The sequence below is a fragment of the Phyllobates terribilis genome, unplaced genomic scaffold, assembly GCF_046119375.1.
Source record: "Phyllobates terribilis strain yellow unplaced genomic scaffold, ASM4611937v1 Scaffold_11__3_contigs__length_659146591, whole genome shotgun sequence".
NCBI classification, from domain to species: Eukaryota; Metazoa; Chordata; class Amphibia; order Anura; family Dendrobatidae; genus Phyllobates; species Phyllobates terribilis.
In genome coordinates, this window is record NW_027362771.1 from 228,291,029 (window position 1) to 228,308,410 (window position 17,382).

The window sequence follows — 17,382 nt, forward strand, 5'->3', positions numbered from 1 at the left end:
ACCATATTACAGAGATTACAGTACAATTATATACACTAGAGTGACATTCTTTCTGATGGAGTCGTTTACTTTTCTCTTCTTTTTAATTTGACCCAGACCACCATAACAATTTCTTCTAGCCAGAACTCATCAGCAGAGATTACAGCACAGACACATCTGACTTCTCACATTTCCAGCACCGTCCCCATTTATTCCCAACCTTCACAACAGCTCCATGCTGCCTGCTTTTCCGGTATGGAACAGTGACTCCAATACTTCAAAATTATGTCATTTCTATGATTATCCCTCCACCAATTAATGCTACAAAGACTGTGCCAGATAGAGGGGGCCTATAAAATAATAGTGTCCCATATAAAGTAGTAAAGCCCCCACTATGCTACCTAGCAAGTAATAATACTAGATATGCTCTTATGAAAGTTATAATATCCGAAGTGTCCCCTCCAAGCAGCAAATACCCATGGGTATCCCCTTTAAGTAACAATGTCCCTCCCCCTCAAAGCCACAATCAAAACTAATAAAGCACCCATTTAAAACAAATAACATCCTGAGTGTCCCACAAGCCCCCTATATACTGTATGATAGACCCACAGCTCCCTACACACTGCATGATGATCCCCCAGCTCTCTATACATTGTATGATGGTCCCCACAGCTCCTTACGCACTGTAATATGGTCCCTGGAGCTCGTACTGTATGATGGCCCGCACAGCTCCCAACACATTGTATGATGGTCCCCACAGCTCCCTACACACTGTATGATGGTCCCCACAGCTCCCTATACCCTGAATGATGGTCCCTGGAGCTCGTACTGTATGCTGGCCCCCACAGCTCCCAACACATTGTATGATGGTCCCCACAGCTCTCTACACACTGTATGATGGTCCCCACAGCTCCCTATACCCTGTATGATGGTCCCCACAGCTCCCTTCACACTGTATGATGATCCCCACAGCTTCCTATGCATTGTACGATGGTTCCCACAGCTCCCTACACTCTGTATGATGGTCCCCACACCCCCTATGCATTTTCTGATGGTCCCCACACACCCTTAGACACTGTATTATGGCACCCAATCTGCCTTATATTAAGTATCAAGTATGATTATATATATATACATGTGGTCAAAATTGTTGGCACCCCTCGTTTAATGAAAGAAAAACCCACAATGGTCACAGAAACAACTTGAATCTGACAAAAGTAATAATAAATTAAATATCTTTGAAAATGAACAAATGAAAGTCAGACATTGCTTTTCAACCCTGCTTCCACAGAATTTAAAAAAAAAATTAACTCATGAAATAGGCCTGGACAGAAATGATGGTACCCTTAACTTAATATATTGTTGAACAACCTTTTGAGGCAATCACTGCAATCAAATGATTCCTGTAACTGTCAATGAAACTTCTGAACCTCTGGACAGGTATTTTGTCCCATTCCTCATGAGCAAACTGCTCCAGTTGTCTCGTGTTTGAAGGTTGCCTTTTCCAGACGGCATGTTTCTGCTCTTTCCAAAGATGCTCAATAGGATTTAGGTAAGGGCTCATAGAAGGCCACTTCAGAATAGTCCAATGTTTTCCTCTTAGCCATTCTTGGGTGTTTTTAGCTGTGTGTTTTGGGTCATTATCCTGTTGCAAGACCCATGACCTGCGACTGAGACCAAGCTTTCTGACATTGGGCAGCACATTTCTCTCTAGAATCCCTTGATAGTCTTGATATTTCATTGTGCCCTGCACAGATTCAAGACACCCTGTGCCAGATGCAGCAAAGCAGCCCCAGAAAATAACAGAGCCTCCTTCATGTTTCACAGTAGGGACAGTGTTCTTTTCTTGACTTGCTTCATTTTTCCATCTATGAACAAAGAGCTAATGTGCCTTGCCAAAAACTTCCATTTTTGTCTCATCTGTTCATAGGACATTCTCCCAGAAGCTTTGTGGGAGAAGCTTGTCAACATGTAGTTTGGCAAATTCCAGTCTGGCTTTTTTATGATTTTTTTTCAACAATGGTGTTCTCCTTGGTGGTCTCCCATGAAGTCCACTTTGGATCAAACAATGATGGATGGTGCGATCTGACACTGATGTTCCTTGAGCTTGAAGTTCACCTTTAATCTCTTTAGAAGTTTTCCTGGGCTCTTTTGTTACCATTCATATTATCCGTCTCTTTGATTTGTCATCAATTTTCCTCCTGTGGCCACGTCCAGGGAGGTTGGCTACAGTCCCATGGATCTTAAAATTCTGAATAATATGTGCAACTGTAGTCACAGGAGCATCAAGCTGCTTGGAGATGGTCTTATAACCTTTACCTTTAACATGCTTGTCTATAATATTCTTTCTAATCTCTTGAGACAACTCTTTCCTTTGCTTCCTTTGGTCCATGTTGAGTGTGACCAAACATCACAGTGAGTATCTGTAGCCCTATATACAGGCCCACTGACTGATTACAAAGATTGCAGACACCTGTGATGCTAATTAGTGGACACAACTTGATTTAACATGTCCCTTTTGTCACATTATTTTCAGGGGTACCAACATTTCTGTCCAGGCCTATTTCATGAGTTTAATTTTTTTTAAAATTCTGTGGAAGCAGGGTTGAAAAGCAATGTCTAACTTTCATTTGTTCATTTTTAAAGATTTTTAATTTATTATTACTTTTGTTGCACAACACAACTGATGGTCCCAACCCCATTTATAAGGCAAGAAATCCCACTTATTAAACCTGACAGGGCACACCTGTGAAGTAAAAACCATTTTCAGTGACTACCTCTTGAAGCTCATCAAGAGAATGCCAAGAGTTTGCAAAGCAGTCATCAAAGCAAAAGGTGGCTACTTTGAAGAACCTAGAATATAAGACATATTTTCAGTTGTTTCACACTTTTTTGTTAAGTATATAATTCCACATGTGTTAATTCATAGTTTTGATGCCTTCAGTGTGAATGTACAATTTTCAAAGTCATGAAAATACAGAAAAATCTTTAAATGAGAAGGTGTGTCCAAACTTTTGGTCTGTACTGTATATATCTATAGATATAGATATCTATATATCTATATCTCTATCTAGGATCAGGGAGCTTAGATTAGTGGCACCACTCAAGCACTGCAGTAAAGAAGAAATGCTGGAGAGGTGCTTTAAGTTTATACATTGATAGATTGGACTTAACTTTATGGCGTTATCGCATATGTGTATTTTTTTTTTCCATTTTGTAATATCTATATTTTTAATGGGGGATGAGTTCAATTTTTTTAATGGTTTTTAAAACGTGTTTTTTTTTACTGTATTTACTAGCCACCATAAGGGAGCTGAACCCACGTTTGTCTGCTCACTTGTGCTATATACTGTAATACCTAAGTACTGCTGTATAGATCAAAAGCCTTCTTTGAAGCCCAGACACGGCTGAGTTTCAACAGAGCTCTGTGATGGCAGGCATGCGGGTCTTCAACAGACTCCCCGCGGTCATAGCGGCCCATCTGCGCCCCGCGAGCATGTTGAAGGGTGGCAGATGGGGGCACATTAAGAGATTGTCAAAACTCTGCAGTCACTGTATGTGACTGCAGACTTCTGAATCATTTCATCGCAGGCATAACGTTTGAGGATTCTCCAGTGTTGACAGTGAGAGTGGGCAGTCATTTGACCACAAATACTTGATTTCCATACTTCCGGCCATGTTCAGACTAGACATGCGTGGCCTCGCTCAATACACATCTAGATGGAATGTGACCAGAAGTATAGAAATCACATACTTATGGTCACATGGGCGTCCACTCTTACAGTCAACACCGGAGAATCCTCACAGCGCGCGATGCTCGCTGTGAGGATTCATTCAGAAGTCTATAATATCATAGTCATAATATCATAGAGTGACGGCAGACTTTTAGCATAAGACTGGACAACATCTACAACTGGACCGAGCCTACACTATAATGCGGGCTCAGCCTGTGAGCCCGCTCCATACACCCGCTCCCGATTTGCACCATACATGTATGATGAATATCGGGAAGACGTTAAAGTGAACATACTACCAGATAACTGATGTGGGGGCTGGTTTTCTGAGGGATAAAATAGGGTTTTTATTGCTAACAATTTGGGGTACATAATATTTTTTGATCTCTTACAGAAAAGGATCATCTTCCTGTGTTCTATGCTGAGCACTTACCTCCGGGTTTCCATGTAAATTCCACAAAGTGCAATTCAGACAAAAACCCTGGCAAACCCACCCACCTTAATGAGGCAGATGGAGACTTTGGACTCCGTTTGATGTCTGCTCCTGGGGTATGCATCTTTTTAGGTGTTCCTAGAACGGTGGTCATCCACACTTGTGTGATAAAAAGATGCCTAAAATGATGAGACACCGCAAGAACCAGTCCAAAGTGACTCCATCAGCCTCTTAAGTGAGTGGTTCCATCAGGGGTTTTGTCTGAATTGCATTTTTTTGGATTTACACAGAAACCCCGATGTAAGCGCTCAGTGGAGAGAGGAGGATGTGAGCTGAGCCTTATTCTGATTTTTGGGAGGCAGAATGAACAAATAGACAGCAGTAAATGAATATTTCTTAATTTTATTTTTGCATGATTCACAGTGCGGCATATGTGATAAGGCAAATTTATTTTTCGAGTCAGTGCAATTACAGCGATACCAGATTTGCACAGATTTTTTATGCTTTGCTACTTCTATACACTAAAAACAATATTTTACAAAAATGAACTTTTTTTCCATTGCCATATTCTGAGAGCTGTAATTTTTTTTTTTTTTTGCTTAATGAGCAATATGAGGGCTTGTTATTTTGCAGGACAACATGGTGTTTTCATTTATACCTTTTCTTTTTTTAAATATGACTTTTTCGATCACTTTTAATTACATTTTTTTTGTCAGTATGATGAAAAGGTGACATTTTTGGAGTGTTTTTTTTTTATTAACATTTTTCAACATATGTAATAAATTACATGACATATAGTTTGGGTCATTCCAGACTTGTCGATATTAGTGTTGAGCAAGCATGCTCGACACTGCTCGGTACTCGCCCGAGCATCACGCTACTCGGGATGTTTGGCGAGCACCGAGCATTTCCGGGTTACTCGGGCGGGAGCTCGGGTCTCCGCTCTGCATGTTTGGCGCTCTTTACAGAGCCAATGAACATGCAGGGATTGCCAGCCAGTCACTGTAATGCCGCAGCCATGTTGTTTGTGGGCATTACAGTGATTGGCTGGCCGCACAGAGTCACCTCAAGTATTTAAAATCGGGCGCTGCAATCTTGGACACAGACGCTCCAGATAAGTCAGTGTAGGGACAGCGCTGCTGAGCTAGGGAGAGATTTTTCCTGCGAAATAGTTAGTGTAGGGTCTGTAAAGGCTGCCAGAACAAACAAACTGTCCTTCTCAGGACTAATATCCATCCCAGATATCAGGCAGGCAGGCAGGCAGGCTGTATAGGAGACACAGTGGTTATACCAGCAAACGCTGCATTACAGTCCTGTGTGCTCCTGTTTCTGAAATTGCTGGACTTAGCTGCAGGTCTCGCGGGCCAGTAAAAATCCTTTTTTTTTATTTAAATCCTCTTTTTTTTCCCCTCCTACACACTGTACAAATACCCGTCTTATTAATCTATTGGTGTCCCACCCCCCCAAAAAAAAAAAAAAGTGTGTCTCTGATTTTTCAGACACATATATATCTGTTGAAAAGAGTCTGGTATAGGCCACAGAAACAGAAGTGTGGTTTTGCAGTTCCACGGGTAAAATCTCTGTAGTATCCAGTTCTGGGCCTTTGGTATCTAAAAAGAAACAGTTTGAGTGTGTCGCTCACTGTTCAGCCGCAAATCTATATTTTTAAAAAAGTCTGGTATATACACCAGTAAATTAAAACTGTGGTTTTGCTGTTTCACGGTAAAAAATCTCTATTATCCTGCTTTTTGCATTTTTTGCATTAAAAAAAACAGTAGTGTTCTGACACAAAAATATATCTGTTGAAAATAGTCTGGTGTACGCCTGACAAATCCCAGTGTGGTTTTGCAGTTCTACGGGTAAAATCTCTGTAGTATCCAGTTTTGGGCCTTTGATATCTAAAAAAAAAAAAGTTTGAGTGTGTCGCTCACTGTTCAGCTGCAAATCTATATATTTTAAAAAGTGTGGTATACACCAGTAAATTAAAACTGTGGTTTTGCTGTTCCACGGTAAAAATCTCTATTATCCTGCTTTTTGCATTTTTTGCAGTAAAAAAAACAGTAGTGTCTCCTGAGTGTTCTGACACAAAAATATATCTGTTGAAAATAGTCTGGTGTACGTCGGACAAATCCCAGTGTGGTTTTGCAGTTCTACGGGTAAAATCTCTGTAATATCCAGTTTTGGGCCTTTCGTATCTAAAAAAAAAACAGTTTGAGTGTATCACTCACTGTTCAGCCACAAATCTATATATTTTAATAAGTGTGGTATACACCAGTAAACAATAACTGTGTTTTTGCCATTCCACAGTAAAAAATCTCTATTATTCAGCTTTTGGTATTTTTTCCATAAAAAAGGACAGTAATAGTTTCTCCCTGATTGTTCAGATTGTTTAAAAGAGTCGGGTGTAGGCCAGAGAAATAGAACTGTGGTTTTCCTCTTCCACGGTTCTAATCTACTTTCTATTACCCTTTTTCCATTGATAGTGCGAGTGTAAGATATTTTACTTCCTTTACAATGGGCAAGGCGCGTGGCAAGGGACGTGGAAGTGGAAGTTCTGGTGATGGTGCGTGCAGAGAACGGGGCCGTGGCCAAGGTGAAAATGTGCCACAACCAACAGCCACATCTTCTCGCTCCCATTTCCTGACCGAATTACTAGGGAAGCACAGAACAACACCAGTATTGAGAACTGATCAGTGTGAACAGGTTATTAATTGGATAGCAGATAATACTTCCAGTTACCTGGGCACCACCTCCTCCGGTCTGTCTTCCACATGGTCAACTCTTAGTAGCCGTGAGTCTCGACCGCATACTCCTCCTCACCCTGATGCTCCTTCCTCCCACCATGCCGAGTGTCGTCAGACAGCAACTGATCCCACACTTGGACACTCTGAAGAGCTGTTCACTGGTCCATGTCCATATTTGTGCCCCTCGCCTGCTACGCTTGATGTGGTGGAAGAGGAGATCCCATGTAGCGATGCCCAAATATTTGAATAGCCATGGCCACAGGAAGTCGACACTGGCAATTTGTCACAAGAGGTGGACGATGATGAGACACAATTGCCAGGAAGTGAGGAGGAGCATCATGGTGCGCAAGTGGAAGAGGAGGAGGTGGTGGATGATCTAGTAACTGACAATGTGGCAGGAGGACATGCAGAGCGAGGTCGGCAGCACACAGGGGGAGGGAGGCAGAGTACCCCAACAGGCAGGAAGAAGCAGTGTGGTGGCCGCAGACTGAAGGCAGGCAACCGTTCCACGTAACACCAACACGAGGGACATTGCAAGTACAAGCGGTAGGTCTTCCAGAGTCTGGAATTTTTTTAAAGACTCTGCTGATAACCCAAAAAGGCCATTTGTACCACCTGCCATGCCAGCGTCAGCAGGGGTGACAAAACTACCAGCCTGACCACCACCAGCATGATCAAGCACATGGCAGCAAAGCACCCAACTTTGTGGGGCAAAACCCAGGGTCCATGACCAGTGTCAGCGGGTGTCACCACTGCTTCTTCTGCTATTGTGCGTGCAATAGAACCCCCTGTTGTGTGTGCAAGGCAATCCCCAGTCAGTACTGCATGTAAAGATGCCCCCTCCTCTCAGTCTTCACTTGTTATGGCAATTTCTCAAGAAACAGCATCAACGTCCACGTCCACGTCCCACCGCAGCGTTCAATTGTCCATATCCCAGCCCTTTGAATGAAAGCGGAAATTCGCAGCTAACGCCCCACAGGCCACAGTCCTAAATTCGCACATTTCACGACTGCTTGTGTTGGAAATGCTGCCTTTTAGGCTGGTGGAGACGGAATCCTTCCACAACCTGATGGCGGTGGCCGTCCCTCGGTACTCGGTCCCCAGCCGACACTATTTTGCCCGGTGTGCGATCCCCGCACTACATAAGCACGTGTCCCAAAACATCTGCCGTGCCCTCAACAACGCAGTTACTGGGAGAGTCCACCTGACAACGGACACGTGGACAAGTGCTTGTGGCCAGGGATGGTACATCTCCCTGATGGCACACTGGGTAAACATAGTGGAAGCCGGGACCCAGTCGGACCTTGGGGCGGAACACATCCTCCCCACACCGAGGATTGCGGGCCCTATGTCAGTCAGAGTTGCCCCCACAGTGTACAGCTCCTGCGCATCATCCTCCTCCTCCTCCTCATGTTCAGCCTCCATCTCAGATATCACCACATTAGTTACAAGCTGGAAGCACTGCAGTACTGCCTCCGCCAAGCAGCAACAGGCTGTGCTGAAACTCATAAGCTTAGGTGATAAACCTCACACTGCTTGTGAGTTGTGGACAGCTGTGAAAGAGCAGGCAGATCTGTGGCTGAGACCGCTGAACCTACATCCAGGCATGGTCGTGTGTGACAATGGCCGTAACCTGGTGGCGGCTCTGAGGCGAGGCGAGATCACACACGTACCATGTCTGGCTCATGTGCTTAACCTCGTGGTTCAGCGGTTTCTTAAATTGTACCCCGAGTTGCCAGATCTGCTCGTCAAAGTACGCCGCCTGTCAGGTCATTTTCAAGTCGGCTACAGCTTCCGCCGCCCTTGCTGTGTAGCAGCAGTGTTTGCAGCTTCCGTCACACCGACTGGTGCGTGATGTCCCCACACGTTGGAACTCTACCCTCCACATGTTGCAAATGATTTTTGAGCAGAAGAGAGCAGTTGTGGAGTACCAGCTGCTACAAGGCCGTCGATATTCAGGTCAGACTCCACACATAAGACCTCATGAGTGGACCTGGATGTCTGACATATGTAACATCCTGACAATCTTTGAGGAGGCCACCAAGATGGTGAGTGGCAATGACGCCATCATTAGTGTCAGCATCCCTCTTTTCTGTCTTTTGCAACGCTCTCTGCAGAGAATTAAAGAGGAGGCATTGTAGCCAGAGTATCATGAGATGGATCAAGTAGCCGTAGTGGGCGATTACACACAGCCCAGCCTCATCTCATCCCAATGTGCATTGAGGGACAATGAGGGAGAGGAGGAGGAGGAGGAAGAACAGGAGCTGTTATCATGCACTGTAGATGGTAGTACATTTACAAGTGTCATACCGTCGGTTCAGCGTGGGTGGCCTGAGGACAGGGGGGAGGAGGAGGAGGAGAGCATGGTCAGTCGTCATCTTGGTGAGAACATGGAAATCTTGCCCCTTACCAGTCTGGCACGCTTGGCTGACTTTATGTTAAGCTGCCTTAACAGTGACCCTCGCTTTGTCAAAATGTTGGGTGACAGTCATTACTGGTTGGTGACACTTGTAGACCCCCCGCTACAAGGAGAACTTTCACTCTCTTATTCCTGAGGTGGAGAGGTCTACAAAAATGGGCCAGTACCATAAGGCCCTTGCTGCAGAACTGTTAAAAAAATTCCCATCTGAACACACTAGCGGCAGAGGTCACAGTTCATTGACCAACCAAAGCGTACAAGCGAGAGAGAGGCAAATTGCAATCCAGCAGAGGCAGGGGAACACTGTCAACGTTCTGGGACAGTTTTCTCAGACCCTCCCTTCGGACAGACCCTGAGGCGTGGGGTACTCTCACAAGGAGTGGAATGTTTCAAAAGATGGTGAGGGAGTACCTTGCCGACCGTACCAGCGTTCTCCGTGATTCCTCTGTGCCTTTTAACTATTGGGTATCCAAGCTGGACACTTGGAATGAACTCGCTCTGTACGCCTTGGAGGTCCTGGCCTGCCCTGCCGCTAGCGTGTTATCGGAGCGTGTTTGTAGTGCCGCTGGGGGAATTATAACTGATAAGTGCACTCGCCTGTCAACTGACAATGCTGACAAGCTGACCCTTCTCAAAATGAACAAGGGCTGGATTGGGCCAGACTTCTCATCACCACCAAATGACTGCAGAGTAACATAAAGTCAAATCCACTGTGTTATTTCGGGAGGTGTATTCACATGCACCCCTTCACACTCACACATGAGTATGCGCTACCTCATTTCAGCTGTTTTATGTTCTTCTCCTTATCCTCAGCCTCCACCACCACTATACCACCAGGGTGACCGTGGTCTGTGTTGCAATTATTGTAAGTTCCTCCGTCCTTATTTTTGTCAGCTTTTGCTTTGAAGGCATAAGCAAAGACTGTGGGAGACCCACTCCCCAATAATGGGACTAATATTTTTAAGATGCTGTACTGTATGGCTCTTGTAAGGGGAATTAAAACCGTCTTGTTATACCACTCTGACCTCCACGTCTCTTGTAAGGGGCATTAAAAGCATCTTGTTATACCACTCTGACCTCCACGTCTCTTGTAAGGGGCATTAAAACCGTCTTGTTATACCACTCTGACCTCCACGTCTCTTGTAAGGGGCATTAAAAGCGTCTTGTTATACCACTCTGACCTCCACATCTCTTGTAAGGGGCATTAAAACCGTCTTGTTAAGCTACTGGGACCTCCACGAGTCTTCGAACGGGCATTGCATTTCCTCCTAATGCTTGGAAGCTTTTGCTTGGAAGGCATAAGCAAATACTATGGGAGACCCACTCCCCAATAATGGGACTTATGTTTGTAATATGCTGTACTGCATGGCTCTTGTAAGAGGCATTGCAAGTTGCTCCGTCCTAATTTTTGGAAGCTTTTGCTTGGAAGGCATAAGCAAATACTATGGGAGACCTGCTCCCCAATAATGGGAATAATGTTTGTAATATGCTGCACTGCATGGCTCTTGTAAGGGGCATTGCAAGTTGCTCCGTCTTAATTTTGGGAAGCTTTTGCTTGGAAGGCATAAGCAAATACTATGGGAGACCCACTCCCCAATAATGGGACTTATGTTTGTAATATGCTGTACTGCATGGCTCTTGTAAGGGGCATTGCAAGTTGCTCTGTCCTTATTTTTGGAAGCTTTTGCTTGGAAGGCATAAGCAAATACTATGGGAGACCCACTCCCCAATAATGGGACTTATGTTTGTAGTATGCTGTACTGTATGGCTCTTGTAAGGGGCATTAAAAGCGTCTTGTTAAGCTTCTGTGACCTCCACGTCTGTTCCAAGGGGCATTCAAACCATCTTGTTAAGCTACTGGGACCTCCATGTCTTTTCCGAGGGGCATTAAAACCATCTTGTTAAGCTACTGCGACCTCCACCACTTTTCCGAGGGGCATAAAAACCGTCTTGTTAAGCTACTGTGACCTCCACGTCTCTTCCAAGGGGCATTCAAACCATCTTGTTAAGCTACTGGGACCTCCACGTCTTTTCCGAGGGGCATTAAAACCATCTTGTTAAGCTACTGTGACCTCCACGTCTCTTCAATGGGGCATGAAAAGCATCTTCTTAAGCCACTCTGAACTCCACAGCTCTTCCATGGGGCATTGAAATGTTGTTTTGAATTACCTCTAACCTCCACGACTCTTCCAACGGGCATTGCATTTCCTCCTAATTTTAGTCAGCTTTTGCTTTTCAATGCAAAGGCGAAAACTAAGGGAGACCCACTCACCAATAATGGGTAGAAGGTTTTTAGTACGCTGTAATCCATTCATTGCTTAGCCTAACAGTGTACAGGAGACTCAGTTGCTATAAATGGAAAAAACGGTTTAGTTAAGGCCCTCTGACCTCCATGTCATTTCCAAGAGGCATTGGAGTGCCTCAAAATTTTTGCTAGGCATTGCACTCACTGTATGCCCTATAACTGTGTAGCCGAACCGCTCCTTTTGCTACAGAAACATATCCTACAAGACATATGTGGCTGACTGGCTGTTAGAACCTTGCTCTTAGGTTTTTTCCTTTGCTGGTCACATGACCTTGTTGGCCTATTTAATCCTGCTCCACCCTTCTGGCTTTGCTGGACTTCATTGTATAACTACTTTCTAGCTAGCCTGTGCTCTGTATCTAACTCTGTTAGTTTGCTTGGTCTACGGACCTCAGTGTTCTATATATTTTGTTTGTTTGTCTGTCTGCTACTATTTCTGTTAGGAGGTGTCCCATTTTCCTCCCAGTCCTTAGTACTTGTAGGGATTCCTTCCCACATCTATAGGTCTCCGTACAGACTAGCTTAGGACTTTAGCAGGTCTGATCGCAGGATCAGGTTCTCTGTTACATCGTAGGGATAAAGCTGAGTTCTATCGTAGGGACAAATCTCCTCTCTTTCCTTAGCTCTGGTAGCAGAACATAACAGTAAGTCCAGCCTGCAAATTCTCTAAGGAAAGATTTTTCTGTTCCATCATGGTGTCGGTTCAGGATTTGGCTCATCACCTGCAGGGACTCTCTCTGGAGGTGGCCGAGCTCCGTCAGCACGTGAGTAACTGTCCTGGAGCACATTTCTTGGAGCCTAAGGTATGTTTGCCGGATTTATTTTTTGGTGAACACCGAGAATTTTTTTCATTTAAAAATGCTTGCTTATTGTATTTTTGTTTGAGACCCAAGTCCTCTGGGGATGAATCCCAGCGCATAGGGTTCATAATGTCACTTTTGCGCAAAGAGCCTCAGGAGTGGGCCTTTTCTTTGCAACCTAGTGATACATGCTTCAGATCAGTGGATAGTTTTTTTTCTGCTTTGGGACTATTATATGATGATCCTGACCGTGTCGCATCAGCTGAGACTGAGTTGAGACGTTTGAAACAGGGATCAGGTAATGTGGAAAAATATTGTACTCATTTCCGTCGTTGGTCTACTCAAACAGGGTGGAACGATTCTGCTCTGAAAAGTCTATTTCTTGCTGGGCTCAATGAAAGGGTTAAAGACCTGCTAATTGCTTATCCTACACCTGAAGATTTGCAACAGGCTATGCAATTAGCTATACGGGTGGATAGGAGACTGCGTGCAAGGGTTAATGAGAGCAAATCCTCTGCTATGTCAGTTTCTGGTTATGAGAATGTGTGTACTAACAGTGGTGAACCGATGGAGATTGGATCGGTGGCACCTCGCTCTCAAGAAAAAGACCGTAGATTTTTTGAAGGCTTGTGTTTCTATTGCGGAAAATCTGGTCATTTGATTAAAGGCTGTGAGCTTCGTATGAAGAAAGAAAAAAAATGGTCAGTCATGCCCGTATTGCCTGTTTAAATTCCAAGGGTGTATTTTTAGCTGCTTCCACGATTGCTCAGGAAAAATTAATGGAATTTCGGGTGTTTGTTGACTGTGGGTCTACTCTGAATGTAATTGATGGGGGATTCTTGGAAAGACTCAATTTAAAACCCGAACCTTTATCATCCCCCATTGCTGTGGTTTCTGTGGATGGTTCCCCTTTGAAGAATATTACTCTCAAGGTCTGTGAATTTCCTTTCACTATTAATGGTGTTCACCATGAGAAATTGGATTTGGTAGTTTTGAATAACTTGCCTTCTCCAGTAATATTGGGATTGCCCTGGTTAAAATTTCACAATCCTGTACTGGATTGGTCTACCAGTGAAATTAAATCCTGGAGCCATAAATGTTATGACAAGTGTTGTAACGGGCGTATTGCAGCTTTGGATAGGGGAGAATTGCCTGTTCCTATTCAGGATTTTTGGAGAGTTTTTTCTGAGAAGGAATCGCAGGTTTTGCCTCCCCATAGAGACTATGATTGTTCTATTGAATTTGTCCCTGGAGCGACTCTTCCTAAAAGTCGTTTATTTAACCTTACTATTCCTGAGAGGAAGGCTTTGGAGGAATACATACAGACAAGTTTGGCCGCCGGTCACATTAGGCCCTCTAAGTCTCCTGTGGCGGTTGGATTTTTTTTTGTAAAAAAAAAAGGACGGCGGTTTACGTCCTTGTCTGGATTTTCGTGAGATTAACAAAATTACTGTACGCAATCCTTACCCACTGCCATTGATTCCTGATCTGTTTAACCAGTTAATGGGGGCCAAGTGGTTCTCTAAAATTGACCTTAAGGGGGCATACAATCTGTTGCGCATGAAGGAGGGTGACTAATGGAAGACTGCTTTTAACACTCCTGTGGGTCATTTTGAGAATCTGGTTATGCCTTTTGGTCTTACTAATGCTCCTGCATTTTTTCAGAATCTTATTAATGACATCCTTAGACCTTTGATCGGCAAAAATGTGGTTGTGTATTTGGATGACATTTTGATTTATTCGCCGGATCTGGAGTCTCATTGGTGGAGCGTACGTGAGGTATTACAGTTGTTAATGGACAATTCGCTTTTTGCTAAGCTGGAGAAATGTGAGTTCGCTGTACAGAGAATTAGTTTTTTGGGTTACATTATCTCCAGCGAAGGTTTTGAGATGGACCCGGTTAAAGTTCAAGCTGTACAGGAATGGCCTAGGCCTATTGGTTTGAAATCGATACAGAGGTTTTTAGGTTTCGCCAATTATTACAGAAAATTCATAAAAATTTTTTCTAGTATTGTCAAACCTCTGACCGATCTCACCAGGAAAGGTGCTGATGCGGTTCAGTGGTCTTCTGAGGCTATTGAAGCTTTTGTGTTTCTAAAGGAGAGGTTCACCTCTGCTCCCATCCTTATGCAGCCTGATGTGACTAAGCCATTTTTGGTTGAGGTTGATGCTTCCTCTGTGGGGGTTGGCGCAGTATTGTCTCAGGATAACGGGGATGGATTACATCCCTGTGCCTTTTTTTCAAAAAAATTTTCGGAGACTGAACTGAATTACGATATTGGTAATCGGGAATTATTGGCTATTAAACTCGCATTTGAACACTGGCGCCACTTCTTGGAAGGTGCGGAATTTCCCGTTCAGGTTCTTACGGATCATAAAAATCTGATATATCTTGATGCTGCCAAGCGCCTGAATGCCCGTCAGGTTAGGTGGGCACTGTTTTTCTCGCGGTTTAATTTCTCCGTTACTTACATCCCTGGTACTAAGAATGTTAAGGCGGATGCCTTGTCTCGCAGTTTTTCTCCCATAGTCGGTGCTGAGAAAGAGGAGAACATTTTACAAGAAGGTGTTGTGATAGCTGCTTTGGACTCCATTTTGGAAGATGAGATTCTTAAGGCACAGGAGAATGCCCCATCTAACACTCCTCATGGGAGGTTGTTTGTGCCTGGGACCTTTAGGAGAGATTTGTTTGTTGAGTGTCACGAATCTCGGTTGGCAGGTCATCCCGGAATCTCTGAGACCAAGAGACTGGTGGGTCGCAGTTTTTGGTGGCCTGGATGGCAGAAGGAAGTCATTAAGTGGGTGCGTCAATGTACTATATGTGCTAGATCTAAGTCCTCACATACTCCTGCTGCGGGGTTGCTTTGTCCTTTGGAGGTTCCCAGTGCTCCTTGGACACATTTGGCTATGGACTTTATAACTGACCTTCCCCCCTCTGAGGGTTTTACTGTCATCTGGGTGGTTGTGGACCGTTTTAGCAAGATGTGTCACTTGGTTCCCTTCGTCAAACTGCCCTGCGCTAAAACTCTCGCTAAGGCCTTTGTCAAGGAAATTGTCAGACTTCATGGCGTTCCTACTGACATTGTTTCTGATAGGGGTCCTCAGTTCGTGGCTCGTTTTTGGCGTGCCTTTTGTGACAGGTTGGGAGTTCATTTGTCGTTCTCGTCCGGATATCATCCTGAATCTAATGGCCAGACAGAAAGGAAAAACCAGGATGTTGAGCAGTTCTTGCGTTGTTTTGTGGCAGACAATTAAGAGGGGTGGTCTGAGTTTCTGCCACTTGCTGAATTTGCTCTGAACAATCATACATCTTCTTCTGCTGGTTGTTCGCCTTTTTTTTGTTGTTCTGGGAGACATCCGTCGTTTGGGTCGTTCTCCAAGTTGGGATCTGCCGTGCCTGAGGAGGAGAATTTTTCCGGTGATTTGGAGAGAGTTTGGATGGATGTGCGTGGTAATCTTCAGGAGGCCAACAGAAAATCTAAAGACTACTTTGATAGGAAACGACAGGAGGTTTTGTTCGCTGTTGGTGACATGATTTGGTTGTCCTCTAGGAATCTGCAGTTGAGGATTCCTTCTAAGAAATTGGGTCCCAAGTTTGTAGGGCCCTTTAAGGTGCTTCAGGTTGACAACCAATCTGCTGTTAGGTTGGAGGTTCCTACCTCCTGGAGAATTAATCCGGTATTTCATGTCTCTCTGTTAAAAAAGCTGTTGTGTCGGATGGTGACGCCTCTGCCTCTGTTCCTCCGGTGGTGGAGGACGGGGAATATGAAATTTCTCGCATCCTTAACTCTAGATGGTATAGAGGTAGTTTGCAGTATCTTGTGGCCTGGAAAGGTTTCGGACCCGAGGATAACTCTTGGGTGAGGTCAGATGATGTTTCCGCGTCCAGACTTATCAGAGCGTTTCACAGGAGATTTCCTGATAAGCCTGGTCCTAGGGGATCCGGAGGATCCTCTTAGAAGGGGGGGTACTGTTAGAACCTTGCTCTTAGGTTTTTTCCTTTGCTGGTCACATGACCTTGTTGGCCTATTTAATCCTGCTCCGCCCTTCTGGCTTTGCTGGACTTCATTGTATAACTACTTTCTAGCTAGCCTGTGCTCTGTATCTAACTCTGTTAGTTTTCTTGGTCTACGGACCTCAGTGTTCTATATATTTTGTTTGTTTGTCTGTCTGCTACTATTTCTGTTAGGAGGTGTCCCATTTTCCTCCCAGTCCTTAGTACTTGTAGGGATTCCTTCCCACATCTATAGGTCTCCGTACAGACTAGCTTAGGACTTTAGCAGGTCTGATCGCAGGATTAGGTTCCCTGTTACATCGCAGGGATAAAGCTGAGTTCTATCGTAGGGACAGATCTCCTCTCTTTCCTTAGCTCTGGTAGCAGAACATAACACTGGCCTGATATTGATGTGAAAGGTCCCTGTTCCTCCTGCTCTTTCTCCGTTGCCACTACCTCATCCATCATTTATCACCTGAAGCTTTGTTTTAACGGGAGTCATAGAACTGGATTAGTAGCAGGAAAACATCCAGCAATCCTCGGAGGAGGTAGATATGCGCCAAAACGCTGACCACCTCAGGCCTAGCTGCTACTACATACATGCACTTGCATTCCAAGAAAACAAAGCAGATGCTAACTTCTATCATCATCATCATTGTCCTCACCTTGGCACTCTCAACTCCCCTGATGGAGAAGCCTGGGCCCACCGGAGGAGTCTGGTTCTCTTGTGGACTCGTCCAAAGATGCCCTAAAGCAGGCCGGGCTAAGAAAAGTGTGTGGGGGGATGTTACAATTTGAAATAGGGGCGGCTGGGGACCGTTTATGGACACCCGGCTGCCCCCTGGTGGCTGGGGACTGAGTATGGATTCCAGGCCGCCAACACAGCCATGACGTGGTGGCCAGATTCCGCCTCCACATGCCTAAAAGGCCCAATTTCAAGTGCAAGCAAGCAAGCAGTATGGTATTGCAGCCTG